Here is a 12,717-nt window from a genome sequence, read left to right as displayed (position 1 = left end):
GTGAAGAAGCCCCAGCACACGGCAGGCCCTTTCCATGGTGTGCCTCCACCTAGGCTCTTGCGTGTCCTTCTTAACCTCTGGCCTCCTTCCTGCGCCTTCACACCTTGTCAGAGGACAAGTCTGGCCTGCAACGTCATTTATGCTTCTGTCAGCTCATTTTTCTCCTCATCAGGAGCTGGGATAGAAGATTTGTGGAGGGAAAAGGTTGAAGCTAGTGGATAAGAATGAGCTTGGGGGATTATCTGTGAGCTTCGTTGATCCATTTCACTCCTGGCCCCAATTACAGAAGAGACTGAAAGCCAGTTGCATTCTCAGTGGCTGCTCATGTGAAAAACAAGGAAGGAAAGAAATAACCTAACTTTTATAATCCTTTTTCATTTCCCCATTTTTAGTTCAGGGTGTTAGTCAAAATCCTTTCCTTCCCTTTCCGCGACGTCAAGCAAGTGCTATAAATGACCTGGAAACTCCTCTACTTGTTCTCCCTGGGGGCTGTAGAGTCCCTAACCACCCCTACTCCCCACCCCCAGGAATGTTCCTGGTGTCTAAATTTGCACCATCAGAAGCCAGAGGAAGGAAAGTGCTGGCCTCAGAATGCCGTAAGGCACCAAGCCTTTGTCTGAGCAACTCCTGTGGGCTCCTTGACCACCTTTTTCCTTCTGCTTCCTCTCACCCTCCCATGATGCCTCTGACTCTGCATCTAGAAGCCTAGTCAGCCGCATGCTGCCCTGACTTCTCACAGGATTCAAAAGAAGAGCCTGGCTGACAGCAGCCTGAGCCTGCTAGGGCTGTGAAGCCTCTGCCCTGAGACAGTGCCCTGCCTTACAGCTCCTGACCTCCGGTTAGTATGGCAAAAAGAGACTTTGCTTTGACCACCTGTCCAAATCCTTACAACTCAGGATTTACTACATCCAGTAAATCCTGTCCTCTACAAGGCTGCCTTTCTTGTCATTGAGAGAAGTCTCCAAAGTTGCTTTTCTGATAGAAGCACCAACTGCTGGGCAGAGCCACCAACCCCTGTGCTGTTGGTGGACGAAGTAAAGGGTCCCACTGGAGCCCACCTGGTTGTATTTTTATTACCAGATTTTGCATAAGCCTGTGCTCACGGCATATGGGTCTCAAAACACAGGAGCTATGTGTAGAGGGTGCTCATGATCCTGGGCTGTATTAGAACACCGCGTGTGAGGGTGAGGGTGAGGGTGGGGGTGGGAGGAAGGGTACTACATACATGGTATAACCATTGTGATCATTGGTAGAGGATGAACTGGGCTCACTGGGCTATCCATTGTCTCAAAGCAAGAGCAAATGAACGGTATAGGTGATGACTTTCCAGTTCCAGCAGACAGGCTTCTCACACCTGAAGTGTAAGGATAGGTAAGATCCACTTCAGTCCCTTCCTGGCCCTGCAATGGCTGCCCATGAATGCAAGATCGGCTCTGTTAGAGCCAACTGGGCTCCCTCCAGGCGTTTCTCTGCACTAAAAGGCACTCAAGCTCCCAGCATCATAAAGTGCTTGTTCCAGATGTGCCAACCAATGAGCATGTCTATTTGCACTGTTCTCTGCAGCTCCTGCTAGACTGAGCTATTTGTAACACACAGGGGAGTCTGCTTGTTAGAAGGAATGTATACACAGTTGCACCACAGCCAACCAAGGCGAAAAATGATCTCAAAGTGGATACTTTGGGCTGGATGGTTTCAAATCACGATTTTAAAAGTGAAGACCTTGATTTTGCCTCTATGTGGGAAATTTTTAAGCGATAATATATTGGACCCTTTTCAACCACCTTTTTAGTCTATTTGAAGCCCGGGGCCTGGATCACTTTTAAGACACTGAAATGGACAGGCCATTTTGATGTGATTTTGTTTATACATTAGTTGACTCCGTGGGCTACATCTATGCAACGCTGGGGATGGTTAGGTTGTACTCTGTTGGGAGACAAACGGCCTAAGAAAAAATATGCAAAACCTCTGCTTCTTCATCTGTAATGTGTAAGAGTTAGAACAAATGATTTCATAGGTCCCTTCTTAGATCAAAAACTATAGGAATTAATAGCAAGCAAGCTTGGAAAATGCTAGATTCTGCTTTACCCAAGCAAAACATGTGGCCAGAAGCCATCCTAGTTTTGTATCCCTATAAAAGAAAAAAGGGAAGAGGCTTAAGGCCAGAGCATCGCTCAGGAAACTGACCATCTGTTGAAGTCCATGCAAACAGCTGGAGTTGGAGACAGAATCCTGACGCTGGTTGATGTCCATGGAACGTCACTGCGATGGCTGGATATTTCTAAACAAACTCATTTTTTTGTTTTGCTTTGAATTGTTTTGTTTTTTGTTTCCATCTAAGAGATGTCTTTAAAATGAGCATTGCTGTGTCCAGGACATTGCAGCATTATAAAACTTGGAAACAATAACATGCTTCAAAAAGAGCCACTAACTGTCACGTGCAATAACGATTTGGCTGCTGGAGTTCCATGCGCACAAAGCTCAGACCATTTAAACCATCCCCACAAACTTGTCTTGGTTAATCTGGTTGATACAATGTCTTTTGTTGTAAATTTGGTCCATTTTTTCCCCATTTGCTTTGAATTCAGCATGGCCACATAAAAGAGAAAGAGAAAATAAGACAGCTTGAAAAAGTGTAAAAATATAATTACTCTTTTGAAAGCAAACATATTTATTTATTTTTTTTTTGCTATCTCGACTTCACACGGCCTTCCAGCTCTAAATAGACAAATGCTCCTGGCTCGTGAATATATAGCATTGATGGGTTACTTCTAATTGAGAAGACCATCCTTTATTACAATTTCTAGGCCACTGATTGTAGTGCATTTTAAAAATTTGTTTTGCATCAAAAAGGAAATCAAATGAAAGCACATCAGGCTTGAAAGACCACTGGCGGGACCAGGGAACCAGTCTGCAAGTGACACCTCAAATCACTGGAATTTTGCTCAGCACACTGTGACCTTTAGAAAAAATAATGACCAAAAAAAGAAAAAGGAAATCTTCATCAGAAAAGTATTTTCCCAAACTGCAACTAGTTTTGACCACATTTGGCTCAATTTTCTGAATCGATTACAGCTGCATTTATAAAATGATACACAAAGAATTCATAACTAGCATTTAAGAGCCTGTGCAGACGGTGCTGGTCTTAATCACCAGTGTTTTCCCAGCACACAGAATAGTCAGAGAGGTAGGAGGTGCTTGATAAATATGAATGAATGAATGAACAAACAGATAAATTGGTGCAATGTACTGCAATGCAGAAAGAAACTCTAGCATTGCTGCGTCTCATCGTGTAACTCGGTCCTTTGTTTGCCCTGTTAAATGTGAAACCCTAGGCAGGCACACTCACAACTGTCTTGCGCACAATCGTATCCTAAGCTTCCAGCAGAGACTTTACCAAGTAGCAGGACCTCAAAAATTTTTGTCAAGCTGTCACTGTTTATGAATACAAATAGGACCTACTTTCAGAAACAGTTGACCCAGAAATCCAAACTTACAAAAGCAAATTGATTACAAGACAATTCTTAGTTATAAGAAGTGTTTGTTACAGGTTTCCATTCATAAACAGGCTTGGAAAACATGCCTCAATTTATAAAAGTCTTCACCAACTTTTAAGAAGCACACGTTGTGGGGGACACAAGATATACCCAAATCTACGAGGCCCACCCACTGGCTTTGAGACAGGCAGGGTTAGAAAGCTGCACTTCCCTTCTGAGAGGTCACCCACTAAGCCACAAGAATGAGATTATGCTAAGAAGTAAAACAAGCAAAGATGGTGTTATGGGCTGAATTTTGTCCCCTGAAATTCATATGTTGAAGTCCTAACCCCCAGTACCTCAGAATGTGACTGTATTTGGAGATAGGGTCTTTAAAGAGGTAATTAAGTATCCTCTCAACTGGGTCTTTCTCTGCATTTCACACTGCATTCATTCTCCCCGGATGTGAGGCAGTGATTCCACCAAGAGGGCTGCGCTACAGAACCAGCATCTCATCAACTTCCCAACAGAATACTGCACTAGAGGATGTTTTGTCTTTCTTTTTAACAATCCTTTGGATTTTACTTAGCTCCCGCTATGGGGAAGACACAGGACCAAGCACAGGGGGGAGACAGATGGGTATTGTTTCTGACTCTTAAGAAGGAAACAAATTCATCTGGAATGGAGGGAATCAACCCTTCCCATCTCCTGTCCTGTTGTCCAAATACCATCGGATCACGTAGACGTTTTCTCACAATTACTTTTGTCAACGTGGTAGAAAAATAAGGGACTTCGTAAGTTCTGAGCCTTCACTTAAGAATTTGGCCTTGGACATCTTAAATGGGGGGTGGGAGAGGGAGGTGGTCAGTGTTACAGACAAAAAGAGTTACATTCTTTCACTGAAAATAGGCCAAGCAACTTCCAACAATTAAATACATTATTTCCCTTTAATAGGAGCTCAAATCAAATGTCTCACTCAATCAAACGAAGTTAGGAGAGAAACCATCTGTCAGCTCCCAGTTCAGCTCTAGCAGGCCTGTTTTGAACACCATTGGCTGAGGCCTGTTTGTATCATTAAAAAATTATCTTAACCGCCCGCTGCCAAAAGTAATTTGCCTAGCATTGTCCACTCCTCGGAAGCAGAACTAATGTTTCCTGTGGCTGTGAATGTCTGTGAAATAACATCACAAGATGAACGCCTCCAGGCAGCTGGAGAAAGAGAGCTGATAACGGAGAGGAGCCCTCTGTAGGAAGTGATAAGAAAGACCGAAGGGGCCAAGGGCACGGATGGCCACAGGCCACTCTGCAGAGCACCAAGACCCCTGGAAGATGGACAGATCTAGGGAATGTGGACTGCATAGACGGGTTTATAAGTAGTCTAGAGAGTGTCACTGGTTTCAGATTCTGGTGCCTCATCGCCTCTCACCCTCAGATGTAAGATCTAGGAAAGTAGAACTGGGTGTGTGCACATGTGTGTGATATGTGTGCGTGAGTACCCGCCATCTCTTGCTCTTCTCTCCTCTTCCCCCCAATCTCTCTCTCTCCCTCCCTCCTCCTCTGCCCCTCCCTCTCTCCCTCCCTTCTTCAACCTCCAATAAATACCCTGTCTCACTTGTTCCTAAGGCCCTTGCTTAGGGGGTGCTGAGGGGGTGAACAGCAATCATGTAGAAACTGACCAGTGACCCGGGGATGCAGGCCGCTGGGGAGAAGCTCAGCGAGGTTGCATCTTTCCCTGACTCATGCCCTCTCCAAGGCTGCGTTATCTCTCCCTTAGAGACTTTGTTTCTCCTCCGTGCTGCCGTTAGAGGCTGGACACATTTTGTTTGCCCCTCTGCCCTGCTCTCTGCTCAGAGAGGCTGACAGACACGCATTGTGTCAGTGAGCTTGGGAATAGAGAATGGGGGGCACCGGCAGAAGGAGGGAGGAGAGTGAGGTCCAGGTGTTTATTCCCGGGGTTCCTTCCCTGCCAGGTGGCTGCAGGCTGGCTGCTCCCTCAACTGGCAGTCACTATCCTGTCTCTCTATCTTTGGAGCTGAGGGGAGTGATGGTGCCCCTCTTACTAGCTCTGCTCTATTGCTTGTGGTTGCTGGACACCTGACCCATGCTTTTGTGAGTAGTTCGTATGACAGTTGCCTAGGGGCGCCTCTCAGATCTTCTCTCAAGAAAGAACTTGCTGTTCAGCTGCAAGGCCACAGTTAACTGACTGCCTTCAAACTTCAAGATCTGTGTTGTTGTTGTTTGGGCATGCTCTTCCTGAACAGCCCATGACCAAGCATGGTGGGTACCAGGTCCTGGCCATTTCTGCCCAGCAAAGGGGACTCCACTCACTGGCAGCCTCTGCTCCCAGCCCCCGTTGGGTCCGCTAAGACTCTGTCTGACCTGAATCGTGCCCTGAGGCTCCCCTTTTGCTTCCTCCCCTTTTCTTTCACAAGTATCAGATCTGCATCAAAGAGCGAAGGCTTTCCCTGTTCACTTCGGCTTCCTCCCCCTTGTATCTTCCACAGGCATTACCCCCAATAAATCATTACACCCCTAACTCCACCCCAGCATCTGCTTCCTGGAAAACCCAACTAGCACAGGCCTTTTTAAAACTCTCCCCAAAGGATCCTATTTGATTGTGGCGCCTCTTCCCTACCAGACCCCTGACTGAGACACCTTGATACTCACTGGCTGGACTTTCACATGGGTTCACGTATTGACTGGGGAGGAAGCCCCTGAGCCCCTCCAAGACTGCCCTGCCCGTGATTGAGGGCAAAGAGAAAGGAGACTCTGGGACCCCGGTTCCTGTCGCCTCCCAGCTTCCCCACCTGCGTTTCCATATCATCCGTGTCCCTGCTCCCCCCCTGGCCCATGCAGGCCTGTGCATGGGACCTAAGATAACAGGGAAGGCTGGAGGGACAGGGAGAACCTCCTGGACTGTGGGGAACAAGCAGTGACACTAATAAGAAGTGCAGGTCTCTGGCTTTCCTCAGCAGAACCTTAGAAAAGCACATTTAATCCTAATCAACTGGAAGAAAACGTCAAAAGTCACCTAAGCAGTGAGGCAAAAATAGCATCAGCAAGTCCAAAGTCTATTCATTAACCCTGGAATCCAAAGTTGTTCCTAACTGCAATGGGGCTACTTGGCCTTTCCGGGCCTGGTCTGTGCTGTGAAGAAGAGAAGACTAAGAAGTGGGGCTTCTGTGCAAGCAGAGGATTCTGAATCGCTTAAGTTAGGCCATGGGGAGTCTAACATACTTTGGGAAAGAGGTAGGTTAGAAACTCCTAGTCCTATTTTTGCAACACTCCACATATTTTCTCATGCTCTCAAGATGGATGAGTGCCACAAAATCCTAAAAACAGAATTAACTTAGTTATAAAAAGCCAGTCCTGGTGGTCTAGTGTTTAAGATTCGGCATTCTCACCTCTCTGGTCCCTGGTTCGATTACAGTCAGCGAACCACACCACCTGTCTGTTGGTTGTCATACTGTGGTGGCTGTGTGTTGCTGTGATGCTGAAAGCTATGCCACCGGGATTTCAGATACCAGCAGGGTCACCCATGGTGCACAGGTTTCAGTGGAGCTTCCAGACTAAGACACACTGGGAACAAGGACCTGGCCACCCACTTTCGGAAAATTGGCCATGAAAACCCTATGAATAGCAGTGGAGCATTGTCTAATATAGCGCTGGAAGGTGAGCGGATGGCGCAAAAAGATGGGGCAGGGTTCCACTCTGCTGTACACAGGGGCGCTAGGAGTCGGGATTGATCTGACGGCACTAGCAGCAACAACAAAAGCAAATATGTCATAGAGAGCCTGTATATATAGCCTATATTCTCTAGGGCCATTCTAATTTCAAGGATTCTGGCCTGTTGACAAAAACACACTTATGAACAGACTGTATATTTCCTTTAGGGTTCAGAAAATTTGGTCGTATTGTTCATGGGGCATTTTTAGGAGAGGGAAAGAGATGGGAGAGGGGAAGTATGGCTGTAATATTCTTGAGCTTTAAAAATGCTAGGATTCCTTCCTAGCATATCGGTTATTGGTTCTTTCATGTAATAAATGAAGCCAATGGTTCTCCACTAGTGTCTCCCACCTCCAAATCTTTAGATTTGTGATTATTTCTTGATTTTATTTTGGGTCCTTGAAGAGACAGACACCAAGATGGAGTTAGATGTACAAGCAGTTTATCAAGGGAAATGCCTGTGAAGATAAAGGGGGAGGGAGTGGGAGTAATCAGGGAGAAACCTCAAACTGTGATGCAGGTCTGACATCTGTGAAAGGAGACAGGGAAGGAAGGATTGAGTAGGAAGTGCCTCTGAGTGCAGCAGAGTTCTGAGAAAATCTCAGTCAGGTTGTTGGAAAGGCCCTGAGCCAAAATTGCCCATTAGGGGGATCCTGTGTTCTGCAGAAGTGGCCCAGATCCAATGTTCTCTCCACATTCAACTTCCTGCTCTTTCGACCACCCACACATTTACCTACATCCCCTACAATCCATACACCTCTCCTAAAACCCCAGCAAAGGCTCTCTCCGCCTTCCTTCCTGTGTCCTTCGTTGCTTCCTTTTTTTTTCCTCCAGGTCCTGCCTCATTAATTAGTCCATTTGCTCTTACTTCTTCCACCCCACCAGTAAGAGGGAACAGCAGGAGCGTAAAACCCCTGCGGGGTCAGGCAACGACAAGGGGTTTGGTATGACTGGAGTCATATGTGTGAGGTAGGGACTGCTTTGTGATGTAGCCAGGGCCCCTTACAGAGGTCTTGTGGGCTGTGCCAAATAGCTTGAACTTTATCACCAGACAGGTATGTGTGGGCCACTGAGAGGAATTAACCAGGAAATGACAGATTCGCCTTTCAGTTGGGTCTCATTACAATTGAGTCACGTTCAGTTGGGCAGCATGAAGAGAGAATTTCACAGAGGAGAGACTGGAGCTAAGGCCTGGAGAAGACCTGTTCACTAATGATGGCAGTGGGCCTGGGAAAGTGAGAATAAAGATTGTAAGAAGAGACCTGGAAACAAAAGTTAGGGTGTAAAGTCGTCAGTAGGATGTGAGTGTTTAGTTGTCCTGAACTAGGATTTGCGTAGCTCTCCCTTGCTTCTCCTCAAGCAGCTTAGCTCGACATCTCCCAAACTGACTGTTTCATCTCCCTTCCTCCTAAATCTGCTCTCCTCTCCTGCTTGGGGGTCAAAGTCAACTCCACTCTCACAAGGAGTCCTTGTGCCTCCAGGACAATCAATAGGATCTCTGCCATCCTACCCGAGAACCATCTCTAAAGCATGTTTTGTCCCCATCCTGAGTGTCTTGCCTTAGGCCAGGCTTGCCTGGACCACTGCTGCACACTCCTCCTTGGTCTGCCTGCCTCCACTCTTGCACCTCCAATTCATCCCCCATGGTGCTGTCAGTGACTTAGGTTATTCCTCTGATTAAAATCTTCCAGTGGCTTTCATTTGCTACAAGAAAGACCCCAACCCTTTCTTATTGCATACAAGACCTTCCACCATCTGGCTGCGGCACACCTCTCTGGTTTATATCCACCCGTCTTTGCCTGCAAGGTTACACTCTGTAATACAAAACCTATGTAGTTTCCCCATCACACCAGACCCTTTCATACCTCCATTCTCTTCATATACTCAGCTCTCTATCGACAGCATCCCTATCTTCCTTACAAACCTAGCACACTCCTATTTATTCTTTAAAATCTGCCATTGTCAGATTCTCTCTAAAGTCTTTCTTGTACTTCTCCTTATTTTACCTTGTGTTGTAATTACTCCTTCATAACTAGTGCATAAATACTATGAGAGCAGGGATCATGGATATCTTGGTTTTTAACATTCTCTCTAGGACTTAGTATAATTCCTGGTACATAATAAATGCTCAATAAATATTTATTGAATGAATAAATACGTATTTTGTCTCCTCCAGTTGACTGTAAGCTTTTTGAGGGCAGGGACTGTGTCTTATTTATCTCTGTATTCTCCCTAATAATTTGCAAGTATTAGTACAAAGTTGCTGAGCCAGGAAAGTTGATCTACTAATTTCTTACTGTATTGGAAACAAAATTATTTTCCAAGTTCCTCAATTCATTTAATGCCTAAAGTGTTTAATAAATGTCTGTTTTGTTATACTCATGAGTCGCTTAAAGACATTTTGGTCAATGACAGACTGCACATACAATGGTGGTCCCATAAGATTAGTACCGTATAGCCTAGGTGTGTAGTAGGCTATACTATCTAGGTTTGTGTAAGTATACTCTGTGATGTTCGTACAGTGACGAAATCGCCAAAGATGTATTTCTTAGAATGTATCCCCGTCGTTAAGCAACACATGACTGTAATTGGAAATGAACCTTTCACTCTCTGGGTATCACATGCGTATTAATGGCGTTGGACAAAGGGAATGGAGAGGGGGGAAGGGACAATTCATCTGCTTATGTTCACCTTTGGATACTTCATGGGCTTAAACGGATTTTATCTAACCCATGAAAACATTGTGCTGCTTTCAGGACTAATTGTAACCAAAAGGATATTACAGAGGTGCATGCTCCAAGAGCATAGTGTCTCTCTCTGTCTTCAATCGGTGATTTTCAGAGCCCAGGGCTTTGGGCACCAACCAGAAGAAGCTGTAGGACTTGGTAGAGATCAGCTGGACAAAGACTTAGACTTCTGCTGACGGCAAAAACTCGCAGCATTATCTAGAAAACAACTAAAGCTTCAGGGATGGGCAGTAGACAGGGGCCGTGGTCAGATGTCCTCCTCCCCTAACCTTAGAAATAAGGAACATTTTTTTTTTTATTGATGTTTTAATGGTTTCTAACATTGTGAAATTTTGGGTTGTACATTTTTGTTTGTCCATCACCATATATATGACTCCCTTCACCCCTTGCGCCCAGCCCCCACCCCCCTCCTCCCACCCTCACTGCCCCTGGTAACCACAGTCCAGTTTTCTCTGTCCATGTGTTGGTTTATATTCCACATGTGAGTGAGATCATACAGTGTTTGTCTTTCTCTTTCTGGCTTAGAAATAAGGAACATTTTTAAGAATAAAACTATAGAAAGGCATCCTGCAAGAGTGGAACTGAAAGTTTCTTTCAGTCCAAATATCAGGGTATCCTCAGGTGAATTCAGGCTGTATTTGTGTGTAAACTTGCTACTTACACTCTGCAAGGCGTTAGTGTATCTAAGAGAAAAAGGATGGCGAGCGTTGTCCATCACCATATATATGACTCCCTTCACCCCTTGCGCCCAGCCCCCACCCCCCTCCCCCCACCCCCCTCCTCCCACCCTCACTGCCCCTGGTAACCACAGTCCAGTTTTCTCTGTCCATGTGTTGGTTTATATTCCACATGTGAGTGAGATCATACAGTGTTTGTCTTTCTCTTTCTGGCTTAGAAATAAGGAACATTTTTAAGAATAAAACTATAGAAAGGCATCCTGCAAGAGTGGAACTGAAAGTTTCTTTCAGTCCAAATATCAGGGTATCCTCAGGTGAATTCAGGCTGTATTTGTGTGTAAACTTGCTACTTACACTCTGCAAGGCGTTAGTGTATCTAAGAGAAAAAGGATGGCGAGCGTTCATCAAAGGGATGGTGGACAGCCTAAACTATGGGTCCGCCATGAGGTCCTGTATTGTCTGCACAGAGTGTGGGTACCCTGGCCCATGGTTAACCTGTGCAGTCCCAGGGGCCAGCGTATCTCTGCATCACCCAGGGGTGATCAGACTGTCAGAGCCCAATGCCACTGACTCATGGCCTCTAATTCTTCTTGCTCTGATTCATCCTTAGCACACACTCTTCTAATTGTAATTTGACTTCTATAAGATGAGAATCCACTGAGTAGTATAGTCCATGTGTCAGTTGTGTTTGTCATAATCAATATCCTGGCCTTTTGATTTGCTCCTCAGTCTCTTGTGAGTTAGTCTACAGTAAGTCTTTCCCCAAGGATTACTGACAGAGTCACCTTTCCCATCTGCAGAGCTGAGGGCAAGACCTGAGAATGGTAATGTCGAAATACCAACCACAGAGGCCTCTTGGTGGACAGGCACTCAGCCAGCCTTTCCTTATGACATCCTGCTGTCTCAATAAAGATCCTTTTAAGCTGTCACCACAAGGCCAGCTGTATGGATGGCTGAGTGAATAACCACTAACAAAGGGTGCAAAGACAGGAAATTGTGTGTGTGTGTACACGAGCACACATGCACAGGTGTCTAGAGAAATGTAACTTCTTAACAAGGCTGGGAAGCTCAGATAAAGTTGTCAATCTGCTATACCACACAGTCTTTCATTAAAGTTACACTTTTTGTAAAGTAAATGTTGAGTGGATAGACAAATGAAGGAATGGATGAATAAACACTAGCTATCTAATTTTTACTTTGAACTTAATAGTTCACGGGTATTCGTACAAAGTTGCTAAGCTGAATATTTGTGTCCCCCTAAAATTCATGTTTTTAAATCCTGCCCCCCGAAAATGATAGTATTAGGAGACGGGGCCTTTGGGAGGTGCTTAGGTCATGAGGGTGGGGCCCTCATGAATGGGATCTCTCGCCCCTTCTGCCATGTGAGGACACAGCAAGAAGGTGCTGGATATGAACCAGGAAGAGGGCCCTCACCTGACCTTGCCAGCACCCTGATCTCGGACTTCCAGCCTCCAGAACTGTGAGAAATAGGTTTCTGTTGCTTACGAGCTACCCAGTCTGTGGTATTTTGTTAAAATAGCCCAAATGGACTAAGACAGCTAGGAAAGATGACCTGCTGATTTCTCACTGTATTGGAAACAAAATTATTTTTCCAAGTTCCTCATTTCATTTAAAAGATGACTTTAGGGAATAGCTAAATTCAGAATAGAGCCAAATAATAGAGTATTATGGATTTTCCCTAAACAAAACAAATAAGAAATTATCTGTTTAAAAGCCCTCACATTAGAGACAATGGCTTAAGCAAAGGAAAGTCTAAAAGCTGTGCTGAAAGCAACATTTCAAGATTCATACTGAGAGGGTGAGGGTTGTCTTAATCCACGAGTCTTATATTGATATCAGTAGGGAAAGGGAGACTATGAATAATATTTAGACCGCAAGTTTCATCTTTACAGAAGTGAAAATCTGGGCAGTTTTCATGATTCATACTTTTTTTTTTTTTTTTTTTTGTGAGGAGATCAGCCCTGTGCTAACATCTGCCAATCCTCTTTTTTTTTTGCTGAGGAAGACTGGCCCTGGGCTAACATCCATGCCCATCTTCCTCCACTTTATATGGGACGCCACCACAGCATGACC

The sequence above is a fragment of the Ceratotherium simum genome, chromosome 8 (genome assembly GCF_057802395.1).
Source record: "Ceratotherium simum simum isolate JZ-2026a chromosome 8, ASM5780239v1, whole genome shotgun sequence".
Classification (NCBI taxonomy): Eukaryota; Metazoa; Chordata; class Mammalia; order Perissodactyla; family Rhinocerotidae; genus Ceratotherium; species Ceratotherium simum.
This window is presented reverse-complemented; position numbering follows the sequence as displayed.